This window comes from Anser brachyrhynchus (assembly GCF_964034855.1).
Source record: "Anser brachyrhynchus genome assembly, chromosome: 4".
In the NCBI taxonomy this organism is placed as follows: domain Eukaryota; kingdom Metazoa; phylum Chordata; class Aves; order Anseriformes; family Anatidae; genus Anser; species Anser brachyrhynchus.
Window position 1 is genome coordinate 31,155,508 of NC_137698.1, and position 12,985 is coordinate 31,168,492.

Sequence of the window (12,985 nt, forward strand, 5' to 3'; positions counted from 1 at the left end):
TTGAAGAAATTAACTTCCTACAAATGTTGAGAAAGTAAGCAACAAAGCCTTGGAAGAAGTTCTGCATTGCAGTCAGTCTGTATCAGAGGGAGTGGCTGAGGTCAGCTGTGGTATCAGACAGTAGAGATTTCTCACTGGGAAGACCCACACTGCTCATGGAACCACCTTTATAATGTTTGTACTATGTTTTTGTACTAGCACTTTTTAAGCTATATCCTTTTGAAAAACAGCCCCTCTGATTACATCTTACGTGGCAATGTAAATGGCAATTAATAGTTTTTCAGAGATATTGAAGAACAAGTGAACTAGGCAGTGCTGGATACTGTGTTCTCCAACAGATTTTTTTTTTTTTGATAAAGGACACAGATATTAAAAATTTCAGACTAAACCCTTATAGCACTCTAAGTAAAGAAGACATTTTTAGCAAACAGCATTCCAAAATGATAATTCTTCATATATTTTAGCTTAAATTGCTATAATTTAATCACACATTGCCCAAGACATAAAGCTTGTCTGTCTGTCATCCATTTTTACAGCTTACATACTTTTTGAAAATAAGCAGAAACATTGCAAGAATTCTAATGAATGCTTTGGTACTGTGTGTCATGAGAACTGTAAACCACCCTACATTTTAAGTCTGCTCTTTGGCATCACTTAACCAACACGTTTGAGATCTTGTATTGTACTCACTACTACTGATTTCCTCGAAGTAATATGTAAGACTGTCATTCACACTCAGATTTCTCAGAACAAACAGCTTTCAGGAAATGCAACAGAAACTAGTCAACAGAAGCAGATGGGCATCACGGGAGTCTGGAGTGCTAAAAAAAAAAATATGACAAAATATATTAGCAGTGTATATAGCTAGTTTATACAGTTTTGTGACCTTATTACTATTATTTTCATATTCTGTCTTCTTTTGCCTCTTCTCTTTAAAGTCACATTTGCTATGGAATTGGTATATTACATTACCCTTCCCCACAGGCCATGGAAAAGAAAGGAACCTCAAGCATGTAAAGAGCAAAGGCGTTTTAAATATTGGAGCTAAACCTAAACAGAAAGTCACAAAACTCAGCAAGTACATCCCTTCTGCATCTGAAAATCAGAATTATCCACCCACAGTTTCTCTGTAAGGAGAAATTTAGAGATTTGAGAATAAAAAAGTGTGCTTGAGGGGGTGTGAGCAGGCAGATCACAGAGCACAGCAAACAGCACGTTCATGCCAAGTTTGGCACAGGGCACTCTCTCTACCTCCTGCTCAGTTTTCAGCAGAATAATTAAATTCACTGGACTAGAGAGAATCTATAGTGCAGTGGTTAGGGCACTCATCTGAGATATCAGACCACATTTCCAGTCTTTGCTCCAGGCAATACTGGAGCAATTTATGTTACTTATTCCTTGTGGCAGGAGCTGGGAGGAGGCTTCCCCCCACAATGAGCTTGCTAACCAAGAGACACTATCACCCTGTCGAATTGGCTGGTGCCAGCCAGAGCCTGGACCCCCTTTTGGCAAGCATCCCAAATGATTGTGCTACTCATAAAGGGAGACTCCTCTTCAGAGTTTGTTAAAACACTAGATCAAATAGGTGCGATCTGGATATAGAAAGTGAATCAGGCCTTCAAGGCCAAAAAAAGGGACAAAACTGGGCATGTCTGGTGAAAATGCAGATAACTGGCACTTGCTGCTTAGTCCTAAAACCTATAAAGAAAAAGAGGTGAGTAAATTTCTGGTTTTGCAATTTCACTTGGGATGCTTGCTTTCCATTTAAAGCCTTAGAATCTAAGAAAGTAAAAAAAGAAACCAAATTAAATATTTACCCCGAGAAAACATGAGATAGATTTCTGCACACTCAGCAAAGCTGATCAAAAAATAGTCTAATGAAATATTAAATATATTAAGAAACTATTAAATATTAAACTCATAAATATTTAATATAGTGTATTGTAAATATGATCAGCTTAATAAAAACATTTTAAATATCTTCCATAATTTGAGAAACAATAATTGTATTATGTTTCTTGGTCAAAATGTTTTTGAGCAATTTGAATTCCTGCCACTATAAATTTTTCCTACAGTAGGTTAGCACAATATTTTCATAGCATTAATATAGGTAAAATTTTCTTTTTAGTCTTAGAATGACAAATTTGACAAAGAATATATTTAATATATAATTTCTCTGTATATATAATGCATAAATAATTCTATACATATAAAATTCATATTAAAATTACATATACGTAATCTGCATATCACATTAAGATATGTACATAGCAATCTTACAGAAATGAAGAATCTGTAGTTTCATTAAGAAACAGGATAAAAACAGTAAAATTCATCTTCCTTTATATCCAGAAAGGGTAATTAAGATATCAAGGAAAACAAGTCTGCATTATGCCATCAAATTATTGCAACACATGTAATCTCATTTACTTTTTGTCAAATGAGATGAGATTTCATTCATTTTCATTATAACAATAAATATGTATCAACTAGTATTGGTACTTAGGGATTTATTTCAGTAGACAATTATTGTGGAACTAGATATAGAAAATATTTTAAAAAGAAAGGGTTACATAGCCATATCTGTGACAAGAAATGGGAAATGCACTCAGAGGTGTTTTATTTGCATATTTATATTCAATTTAAATAGAAGCATAATTTGAAGTTCTAATGTCTTCAATTTTCCTTCCCATGTCTCTGTGTATATGCATTTTTATACCTAGAAAAAATGCTAATGACAATGAGCAAATGATGTTACAGGAAATATGGGAAACTGTATTAGGAGTAGTATCCTAGGCAGATTTTGACACAAGGTCCTGCCTAGATAATTACTCATATAATTATCATGTTGACTCTCCTTGCATAGCTAAAATTCCCCTTAGGGCTGCTATGCATTCTAAATGTACAACAATAGAAAGAAAACTGACTAAAATCAGATAACAATGTTAGTCATAATTTGACTTACTAAAATAGTTTGGTGGATTTAATTTCATACTTCATTAAACTAGCTTACCACTATGTCAGAAGTGTTCAAATAAAAACATGGGATAAGAAATGAATGGTGTACTCAAAACAGCATATAAGGGTTAATGTGTCCTTATTTCTTTGGGGCCTCCTCTCTGTTTAAGGTTGAAATAAAAATGAAACAAAAGGAGGAGGAGAAATTGTATACCATATTGCACTTTTTCATCATTTTCAATAATACATGGATATTTTCTCCTGCTATTTGCTATTTATCCTACTGTTGGGTTTCCACAACTGAACTCCTCTTGCAAATGCCATTTTTTAATTTTGAAGTGATGATACTAATACATTAATTATCTGCATGTTTGGCTACCCAAACAACAATGCTTACCCTTTTACCCTTTCAAATTATGTACTCCCCAGTACAATTCCTGAGTGGTGTTTGTGAAGCTAGCAATTTAGTATTGAACACTCTTCATAGTTAAAAAGTAGATCTAGCTTCACCTCATCACAGAAGCTAGATCCAGTTTTGACTCAGATATGCAGGTTTAAATTAGTCCAAAAAAGCAGGAGACAAAGGATGAGTGAATTTCTACTGTCATGTCAGTGACTTTTGTTGAGCCTGGTTCACTGAGCAAGGTAGGATTCAAGATACAGTGAACCAGCGAGGTGGAGAAGAGGAGACTCGATGGCCTAATAGTTTAAAGCAATCATCCTGACAGAGAAGTCCTATATTCCAGGCTTGTTCTGAGAACTGTTCCTATGTATTATCCTGGATATCTCACAGAAAAAATATATTGATTGTCCTTGCAATACAGGCTAGAACTGATGAAAGCATCAGAAAAATGTAATTTTTAAATTCTGATTAAACTTAGTTATGAGACAGATTCTAAACTAGTCAGCCTGGTCAATATTAAGATGCTATAGCGTATACTTGTTGTGGTTTAACCCGGCTGGCAGCTAAACACCACACAGCCGTTCGCTCACCCTACTCCCTCCCTCTCTGGGATGGGGGAGAGAAACGGGAAAGTGAAGCCGGTGAGTTGAGATAAAGACAGTTTATTAAGACAGGAATATAATAATAACAATAATAATAATAATAGTGATAATGATAATAGTATTAATAATAATAATGTGTAAGAAACAAGTGATGCACAATGCAATTGCTCACCACCCGCTGACCGATGCCCAGCCTATCCCCGAGCAGCCGGCCCCCCACCCCGGCCAGCCACCCCTATATATTGTTTAGCATGACGTCAGATGGTATGGAATACCCCTTTGGCCAGTTTGGGTCAGCTGTCTTGGGTCTGTCCCCTCCCAGCTCCTGCTGCACCCCCAGCCTGCTCGCTGGCAGGACAGAGCGAGAAGCCGAAAAGTCCTTGGCCTGGTGTAAACACTGCTCTGCAACAATTAAAACATCAGCATGTTATCAGCGCTCTTCTCATCCTAATCCAAAACATAGCACCCTACCAGCTACTATGAGGAAAAATTAACTCTGTCCTAACTGGAACCAGGACAGTTATCCACCCCTTATTCCATACCATTTATGTCATGCTCAGGTTACACTCTTTTCAATACCTTGTAATTAATCACCATTTTCATCTATGATATATAGCAATCATGGTAGTGATGACATACAGTATTATATAATAATTAACATACTACAATTCAACTCATGAGCTATTCTCACCCAGTATCAAATCCCCTTGAGGTACACACCGGACCTCCCCATTCTTTTGCATTACCCACCAAGTGCATCCAGGTCCCTGAGCAAAAGCAATTCCACGAATGGTTTTGCCTTTTCCTGAGGCAGGAGTAGCCCAGACTGTTTTACCCAGCATGTTTCTTACGTGCACTACAGGAACTTTATCCCCTTCTACAGTGCGTAACAGGTTTGATTGGGCAGGTCCAGCTCGGTTGGCAGATCCCCTAGTATTGACTAACCAGGTGGCCTTTGCCAAATTTGTATCCCAATTTTTGAATGTCCCAGCACCCATTGCTTTCAGTGTAGTCTTCAACAGTCCATTGTATCGTTCAACTTTTCCAGAGGCTGGTGCATGATAGGGGATGCGATACACCCACCCATGTTCTTTGGCCCAAGTGTCTATAAGGTTGTTTCGGAAATGAGTCCCGTTGTCTGACCCAATTCTCTCTGGGGTGCCATGTCGCCATAGGACTTGCTTTTCAAGGCCCAGGATAGTGTTCCGGGCGGTGGCATGGGGCACAGGATATGTTTCCAGCCATCCGGTGGTTGCTTCCACCATTGTAAGTACGTGGCGCTTGCCGTTGCGGGTTTGAGGGAGTGTGATGTAATCAATCTGCCAGGCCTCTCCATATTTATATTTCAGCCATCGTCCTCCATACCAAAGAGGTTTTGACCGTTTGGCTTGCTTGATTGCAGCACATGTTTCACAATCATGAATAACCTGTGCTATAGTGTCCATGGTCAGGTCCACCCCTCGATCACGAGCCCATCTGTAGGTTGCATCTCTACCTTGATGGCCTGAGGTGTCATGGGCCCATCGGGCTATAAATAATTCACCTTTATGTTGCCAGTCCAGGTCCACCTGAGCCACTTCAATCTTAGCAGCCTGATCCACCTGCTGGTTGTTTTGATGTTCTTCAGTAGCCCGATTCTTGGGCACATGAGCATCTACATGGCGTACCTTTACAACCAGGTTCTCTACCCGGGCAGCAATATCTTGCCACAATGCCGCAGCCCAGATGGGCTTGCCCCTGCGCTGCCAGTTGTTCTGCTTCCATTGCTGTCATTTGCTACCATCCATGAATCAGTATAGAGATAGAGAACTGGCCACTTTTCTCGTTCAGCAATATCTAAAGCCAGCTGAATGGCTTTCACTTCTGCAAACTGACTCGATTCACCTTCTCCCTCAGCAGCTTCTGCAACTCGTCGTGTAGGACTCCATACAGCAGCTTTCCATCTCCGATGCTTTCCCACAATACGACAGGACCCGTCAGTGAACAAGGCATATTGCTTCTCATTTTCCGGTAGCTTGTTGTACAGTGGGGCTTCTTCAGCACGGACCACCTCCTCCTCTGATGATATCCCAAAGTATTTGCCTTCTGGCCAGTCCATAATCACCTCCAAGATTCCTGGGTGACTGGGGTTTCCTATTCGAGCCCGCTGAGTAATCAGTGCAACCCACTTGCTCCATGTGGCATCAGTTGCATGATGTGTAGAGGGGACCCTTCCTTTGAACATCCAGCCTAGTACCGGCAGTCAGGGTGCCAGGAGGAGCTGCGCTTCAGTACCAACCACTTCTGAAGCAGATCGAACTCCTTCATATGCTGCCAATATCTCCTTTTCAGTTGGAGTATAGCGGGCCTCAGATCCTCTGTATCCCCGACTCCAAAACCCCAGGGGTTGACCTCGAGTTTCCCCAGGTTCTTTCTGCCAGAGGCTCCAGGTGGGACCATTCTCCCCGGCTGCGGTGTAGAGCACATTCTTTACATCTGGTCCTGTTCGGACTGGCCCGAGGGCTACTGCATGAATTATTTCCTGCTTAATTTGTTCAAAGGCTTGTCGTTGCTCAGGGCCCCATTCGAAATCATTCTTCTTACGGGTTACTTGGTAGAGCGTACAATCAGACTGTAATTTGGAATATGCATTCTCCAAAACCCCACGACACCTAGGAAAGTTTGTGTTTCTTTTTTGCTAGTTGGTGGAGACATAGCTGTTATTTTGTTGATCACATCCATTGGGATTTGACGACGTCCATCTTGCCATTTTATTCCTAAAAACTGGATCTCTCGTGCAGGTCCTTTAACTTTATTCTGTTTTATGGCAAAACCGGCCTTCAGAAGGATTTGGACTATTTTCTTCCCTTTCTCGAAAACTTCTTCTGCAGTGTCACCCCACACAATGATGTCATCGATGTACTGCAGGTGTTCAGGAGCTTCCCCCTGCTCCAGTGCAGTCTGGATCAGTCCATGGCAAATGGTAGGGCTACGTTTCCACCCCTGGGGCAGCCGATTCCAAGTATATTGGACTCCCCTCCAAGTGAAAGCAAACTGTGGCCTGCACTGTGCTGCTAGAGGGATGGAGAAAAATGCATTAGCGATATCAGTTGTGGCATACCACTTGGCTGCCTTTGATTCCAGTTCATACTGGAGTTCTAGCATGTCCGGCACTGCAGCACTCAGTGGTGGCGTGACTTCGTTCAGGCCACGGTAGTCCACTGTTAGTCTCCACTCACCATTAGACTTTCGCACTGGCCATATGGGACTATTAAAAGGTGAATGAGTCTTGCTGATCACTCCTTGGCTCTCCAGTTGACGAATTAGCTTATGGATGGGACTCAGGGAGTCTCGGTTGGTGCGATATTGCCGCCGGTGCACAGTTGTGGTAGCGATCGGCACTTGCTGTTCTTCAACCCTCAGCAACCCCACAACAGAAGGGTCCTCTGAGAGACCAGGCAAGGTAGACAACTGTTTAATGTCCTCTGTCTCCAAGGAAGCTATGCCAAAAGCCCAGCGGAACCCTTTTGGGTCCTTGAAATATCCTCTTCTAAGATAGTCTATGCCAAGGATGCACGGAGCATCTGGGCCAGTCACAATACGGTGCTTTTGCCACTCATTACCGGTTAGACTCACTTCAGCCTCCAATACAGTTAACTGCTGGGATCCCCCCGTCACACCATAAATACAGATGGGCTCTGGCCCTTTATAGCTTGATGGCATTAGAGTACATTGTGCACCGGTGTCTACTAAAGCCTTATACTTCTGTGCATCTGACGTGCCAGGCCATCGAATCCACACAGTCCAATAAACTCGATTGTCCCTTTCCCACCCCTGGCTGGAGGCAGGGCCCCTCTAGTCCTGGTCAGAATCTTCGTTTCTGTGTTTAAAGGACTGCCTGCTGGAAGTTGGAGCAGCAAACTTTTCAGAGAACCCCTTTTTCCCAATTGTTTTCTTTTGCAATTCACGTACCCGTGCCTCTAGGGTCGCAGTAGATTTTCCATCCCATTTTCTCATGTCCTCTCCATGGTCACGTAGGTAAAACCACAGGGTGGCGCGGTGTGTGTGCCCACCATATTGTCTTCCTTGCATAGATGAACGTTTACCCCTAATAGCTGAGACACTGGTTTGTACAGGTGGGGAGGAAAATAATCTCTCTTCAAGTTGGTGGATCTTTTCAGAAAGTTTCTCCAAAGCATTCTCTTTTAGCTGGTGGACACTGGTTCGTTCAGGTGGAGGGGAAGATAAATTCTCTTTAAGTTGGTGGACCTCTTCAGAGAGTTTCTCCACAGCCGAGACACAGGCCTGTAGGGAAGAGGAGAGATTTCCTTCGTACTGCCGGAGTATTTTAGTCACTTCATTCACTGTGGGATTCTCCTCCTCTTTCCAGGTTAGTATTGCCAATGAGCTGGCATATGATGATGGTGCACTCCGTACAAACTTCCGCCACATGGGTGGTGTACACTGGACTGCATCTGGATCTGTGGATGTTTGTGCATCATCTAGGTCCTTATAAATTACTTCCCGTACGGCCAGTTCCCTCAGGTACTGAAGTCCCTTCTCCATGGTGGTCCATTTTCCTGGTAGACATACAAGTTCTTCCTTGAAGGGATACCTTTCCTGCACAGCTGACAGGAGATGCCTCCAGAGGCTGCGAGATCGTGCTCCATCTCCAATTGCTTTGTCAATGCATGCGTCCCTAGCAAGGGATCCCAGCCGCCTGGCTTCCTTGCCCTCTAATTCCACATAATTGGCTCTGGTGTCCCAGCACCGGAGCAGCCAGGTGACAAGCTGCTCACCTATACAGCGACCAAAATCTTTTCGCACATCTCGTAGCTCACGCTGGTATAGAGTCCGGGTAGTTACTGTTGCTTTTTCGACATCCCCATCCTCATCTTCAGTCTCCTGCACCTTTGATGGCCTAGCCTCGTCTTCACTATGCCCAGACTTCGCAGAAGACAGTCTGCGTTCTAAACGACCTGAGTCTCTATACTATTTTTTCACCTTGTCTACAGGGGCAACTTGCACTGCTACAGCTCGTTTCTCTGACCCAGCCACAGGGTCTGCCACAGGGGTTGGAATACCCTCTGCGGGGTCAACTTGCACTGCTACAGCTCGTTTCTCTGACCCAGACACAGGAGTGGGAGCAGCTGCAGGAGCCGGAGCTGCTGCAGGGGCTGGAGCTGGAGCGGCTGCAGGGGCTGGAGCTAGGTTGCTAGTAGCATCAATTGCAGCTCGATAGGCACAAGCCAGACCCCAGCACGCTACAGTGATTTGTGTCACTTTGGAACTGCCAGAGTCATGACACCTTTTTTTCAAGCATTCTGCCAGCTTTTTAGGATTTTGCAGTTGTTCAGGGGTGAATGTCCAAAACACTGGAGGTGACCACTGCTCTAGAAACCTGCCCATATCCTCCCACACTCCCTGCCACTCGCAACTATCCCGCCTCAAGACAGATCTCCGGATGAGATTCCTAAGTAGCTGTTTAACCCTCCACAAAACCTGAAGCGCATTCAGGAGACATAACAACAAGAGCAGGCTGGTCTGAGTATCCCAAGGATATTCAGCATCTCGGAGAACCACCGTAACTAGCTCGGGGGATAAGAGGGTGGTGAAGGAGAAAGGGAGAGTGAACAGGTAGGGAAACATGTCTTCCCCTGTCCCCTTCACAGATTGGCTCCCTAACGAAAACAGGCAATAGGTGTAATTGCTAATAGTTTCCAAGATATGGTTTCCAAAGTATAGAGTCAACGTCAGTGCTGAGTACAAATACCAGGTTAGAGTCGTGACCAGATATTTCATCATTTCATAAGCCATTGTTACACCGCACAGTACCATAACAATCTTAAACCAGGGCCCGGAAAGGATAAACAGTGCAACAGGGAGCACATACAGAAAGTAACGCGCTATAAAACTCAATTTGGAAAACAGGCACAGCAGACTGGAGATTAAGGCAATCAACATCGTGACTAGCAACTATTAAGCAGGTCCAATACTTATACCAATTTTAGTTTAACACACTCTGGTCAAATTTGTCGATATCTCAACCCTTCGAGCCCCACGTTGGGCGCCAAAAGGACTGTTGTGGTTTAACCCGGCTGGCAGCTAAACACCACACAGCCGTTTGCTCACCCTACCCCCTCCCTCTCTGGGATGGGGGAGAGAAACGGGAAAGTGAAGCCGGTGAGTTGAGATAAAGACAGTTTATTAAGACAGGAATATAATAATAACAATAATAATAATAATAATAGTGATAATGATAATAGTATTAATAATAATAATGTGTAAGAAAACAAGTGATGCACAATGCAATTGCTCACCACCCGCTGACCGATGCCCAGCCTATCCCCGAGCAGCCGGCCCCCCACCCCGGCCAGCCACCCCTATATATTGTTTAGCATGACGTCAGATGGTATGGAATACCCCTTTGGCCAGTTTGGGTCAGCTGTCCTGGGTCTGTCCCCTCCCAGCTCCTGCTGCACCCCCAGCCTGCTCGCTGGCAGGACAGAGCGAGAAGCCGAAAAGTCCTTGGCCTGGTGTAAACACTGCTCTGCAACAATTAAAACATCAGCATGTTATCAGCGCTCTTCTCATCCTAATCCAAAACATAGCATCCTACCAGCTACTATGAGGAAAAATTAACTCTGTCCTAACTGGAACCAGGACAATACTAAAAAGCAAAACTGTAGATATGAGGAGCTTTAATGAAGAACTGTAGAATTTAGAGAACTCCATAATTAGGAAACAGGTTGCGTAGATATGTTTAGGGTCCAGCCTGTTCTGCCCAAGTACCTATGCTTTGCTTACATTTCAACTTTATCCTCTTAAAACCTTCTTGATAAGGCCATTAAACTTGTATTTTCTTTTTAAATGGGAGAGAATTATATTATTTTTAATGAGAGTAGAAATAAGAGAAGTGTTTCCTGTTTGTTGTCTATGAATTCTTTATGCCTTTGTGGGTTTCTCTCCGTGTTGAAGAGGAAATAAGGAAATCAGAAAATACAGTCAATGATACAGTCTCTGATCTGAAGGGTTCAAAATCAAATGCAAAAAGCCTCTGGGAATCATCAGTAAGGGTGCAATTACCCACTGATGTAAGAGGATCAGAATATCTGATGAAAAAAAAAGTTATATAGCACAGGAATTTTTGCCAGGCTTAGGTAAAGCCTCATGGAGAGAATTAAAAATTAAAAAAAAAAAATCAAAGGGGGAGAGGGGAGGGGAAGGGAACTAGCACTACAAAGTATGAATAGATATACTGTATTCTCCAAGAAAGTAGTCTTATTTGAGAAGAATTCTTGAAAATTTGCTTTAGAAAGTGTTACACATACTAAACGCACCCCTGAAAGTGTGAAGTGGGATTGTGAATTTGCAGACAAATAAGTCACAGAAGGTGTACCTGAACAATTACAATGGAAAACTATATAACTGAAGTGTAATTATACATCAGAAACTTTAATTGGAAACAAAATTCTGAGAGTAGTGGTCAAAGTTACTTGTACAAGAATTGAAATTAATAAATTGGTTATAACTTAAAGGGATTTTTATATTTATTTTGAAAAAAGTCTGTGTATGAACTTTGCTTTTGGAATATGAGTGCACAACATTCACTAAGCAGATTCCTTAGCTGTATTCAATCAGAATAATAACTATGTACAAGATACAGTAAACTACTACTTCTAAAAATTTTCATGGAGTAAAAAACTAAAACTGCAAAATTGATCATAACCATGAGTTTATTTTCCTAGTCTAAGTATGTCTTACATATGAGAACAAATTTCATAATTATCTACAGTGTTTCTAAGTAACCCAAAGGTATGTCAAAGTTGTCATTCAAAAGTATGTCACCCGGAGGTCATTCATGGCAGATTTGCTTGATACACAACAACAGATTGGCATTAGAAGATTCTTGTTGTATTTTTGTTTAGGAATATATATCTATTGAATTTCAGGTAGTACCTGAAAGCGCCTTCACTTACAAGGAGATGATTGAGCAGTAGTAAAAAACCAAATGTGCAAAAACCCGATCCTTGCATATTGTGTCTATATCAGTACCCATATAATGACTGCTTAAATGCAGACACCATTTTGTTTTCTCTTCTGTTACACCATAAACATTATGAATTTCATTCACTTCCCTCAGCTGATAAGAAAGTCAAGTTATGTACCAACAAAGCTCTTGCTGATTCCCAAAGCTACCACTGAAATATTGTCATGAGCTAGGCATTTCTGATTTCAGCTTTGCTGAAATTCAAGCAGTGCTGATTTTTGAATTTGTAAAAGAGCAAGGGCTTCAGCTCAAGTTAGGAAATCTCATCATCTGCTAATACAGCTCTTCAGCGTAGCTTCAGCTTTGTGGAATGCTGTTCACTCACACTATGACTGAAGGAATGTGTAGACCTCACACTGACCTACCTGTTAAACTAAGGACAAGTGCACAGTGCTAGTGTAACTCTTGTAAGACTCTACTGTAAACTCCAGTCATGGTTCTGGTCTTTTCAACTATGTGCTGTGAAACATAGAACTAAAAAAATAACCCATGCCTCAGACAGGATGTGATATAAGACACAATGGAGAGAGAATGTCTTACGGCATCACTGGACACCCTCCAGCTCCCACATACTCACTGTGACAGTAGTTTCAGCAAAGAATTTTTTTCATTTTAATCCCAAAGTTGTAGAAGGCCACTTGTTCAAATTATGCAGCTAGCCTGAAAGATGCTGACCTACAACTATCTGAATCAATTCTATACTGCAGTGTGAGGTAGAAGACATTAGGAACCCTACTGTGCAATTAAATTACATTCAAAATTTCCACTGATTAACTTAATTAAAAAAGAAGACTCAAAACATGACAGGATAAACTTTATATTGACACTTAACAGTATTTAGCAACATTCTAGCTAATATTTGGTGTAGGAAAGAATTATAGAAAAGAAATACATGTTCTGTAACAGTACTTCCTACTTCTTTTTTCATCTCTCAATTTTTCCCTGTCTGCTGATCACTGCCAAGCCCATTTCTCTCAGCTCCTGTTTCTCAGT

General features: G+C 41.9%; 2 long non-coding RNA genes across 3 annotated transcripts in view; one reads left to right on the forward strand and one right to left on the reverse strand.

The window, feature by feature from the left end:
- Positions 1-4,192, reverse strand: part of LOC308194181 — a 43,799-nt gene extending 39,607 nt beyond the window's left edge. Inside the window, exons 1-2 of the long non-coding RNA XR_013950362.1 lie at positions 4,136-4,192; positions 691-821 (exon numbers count right to left, since the gene is read on the reverse strand). This is a non-coding gene — a long non-coding RNA (uncharacterized lncRNA). The remainder of the gene's footprint in view (positions 1-690; positions 822-4,135) is intronic.
- LOC308194183 overlaps positions 1-12,985 on the forward strand; it is an 87,149-nt gene that overhangs the window by 34,403 nt on the left and 39,761 nt on the right. The window lies entirely within an intron of this gene.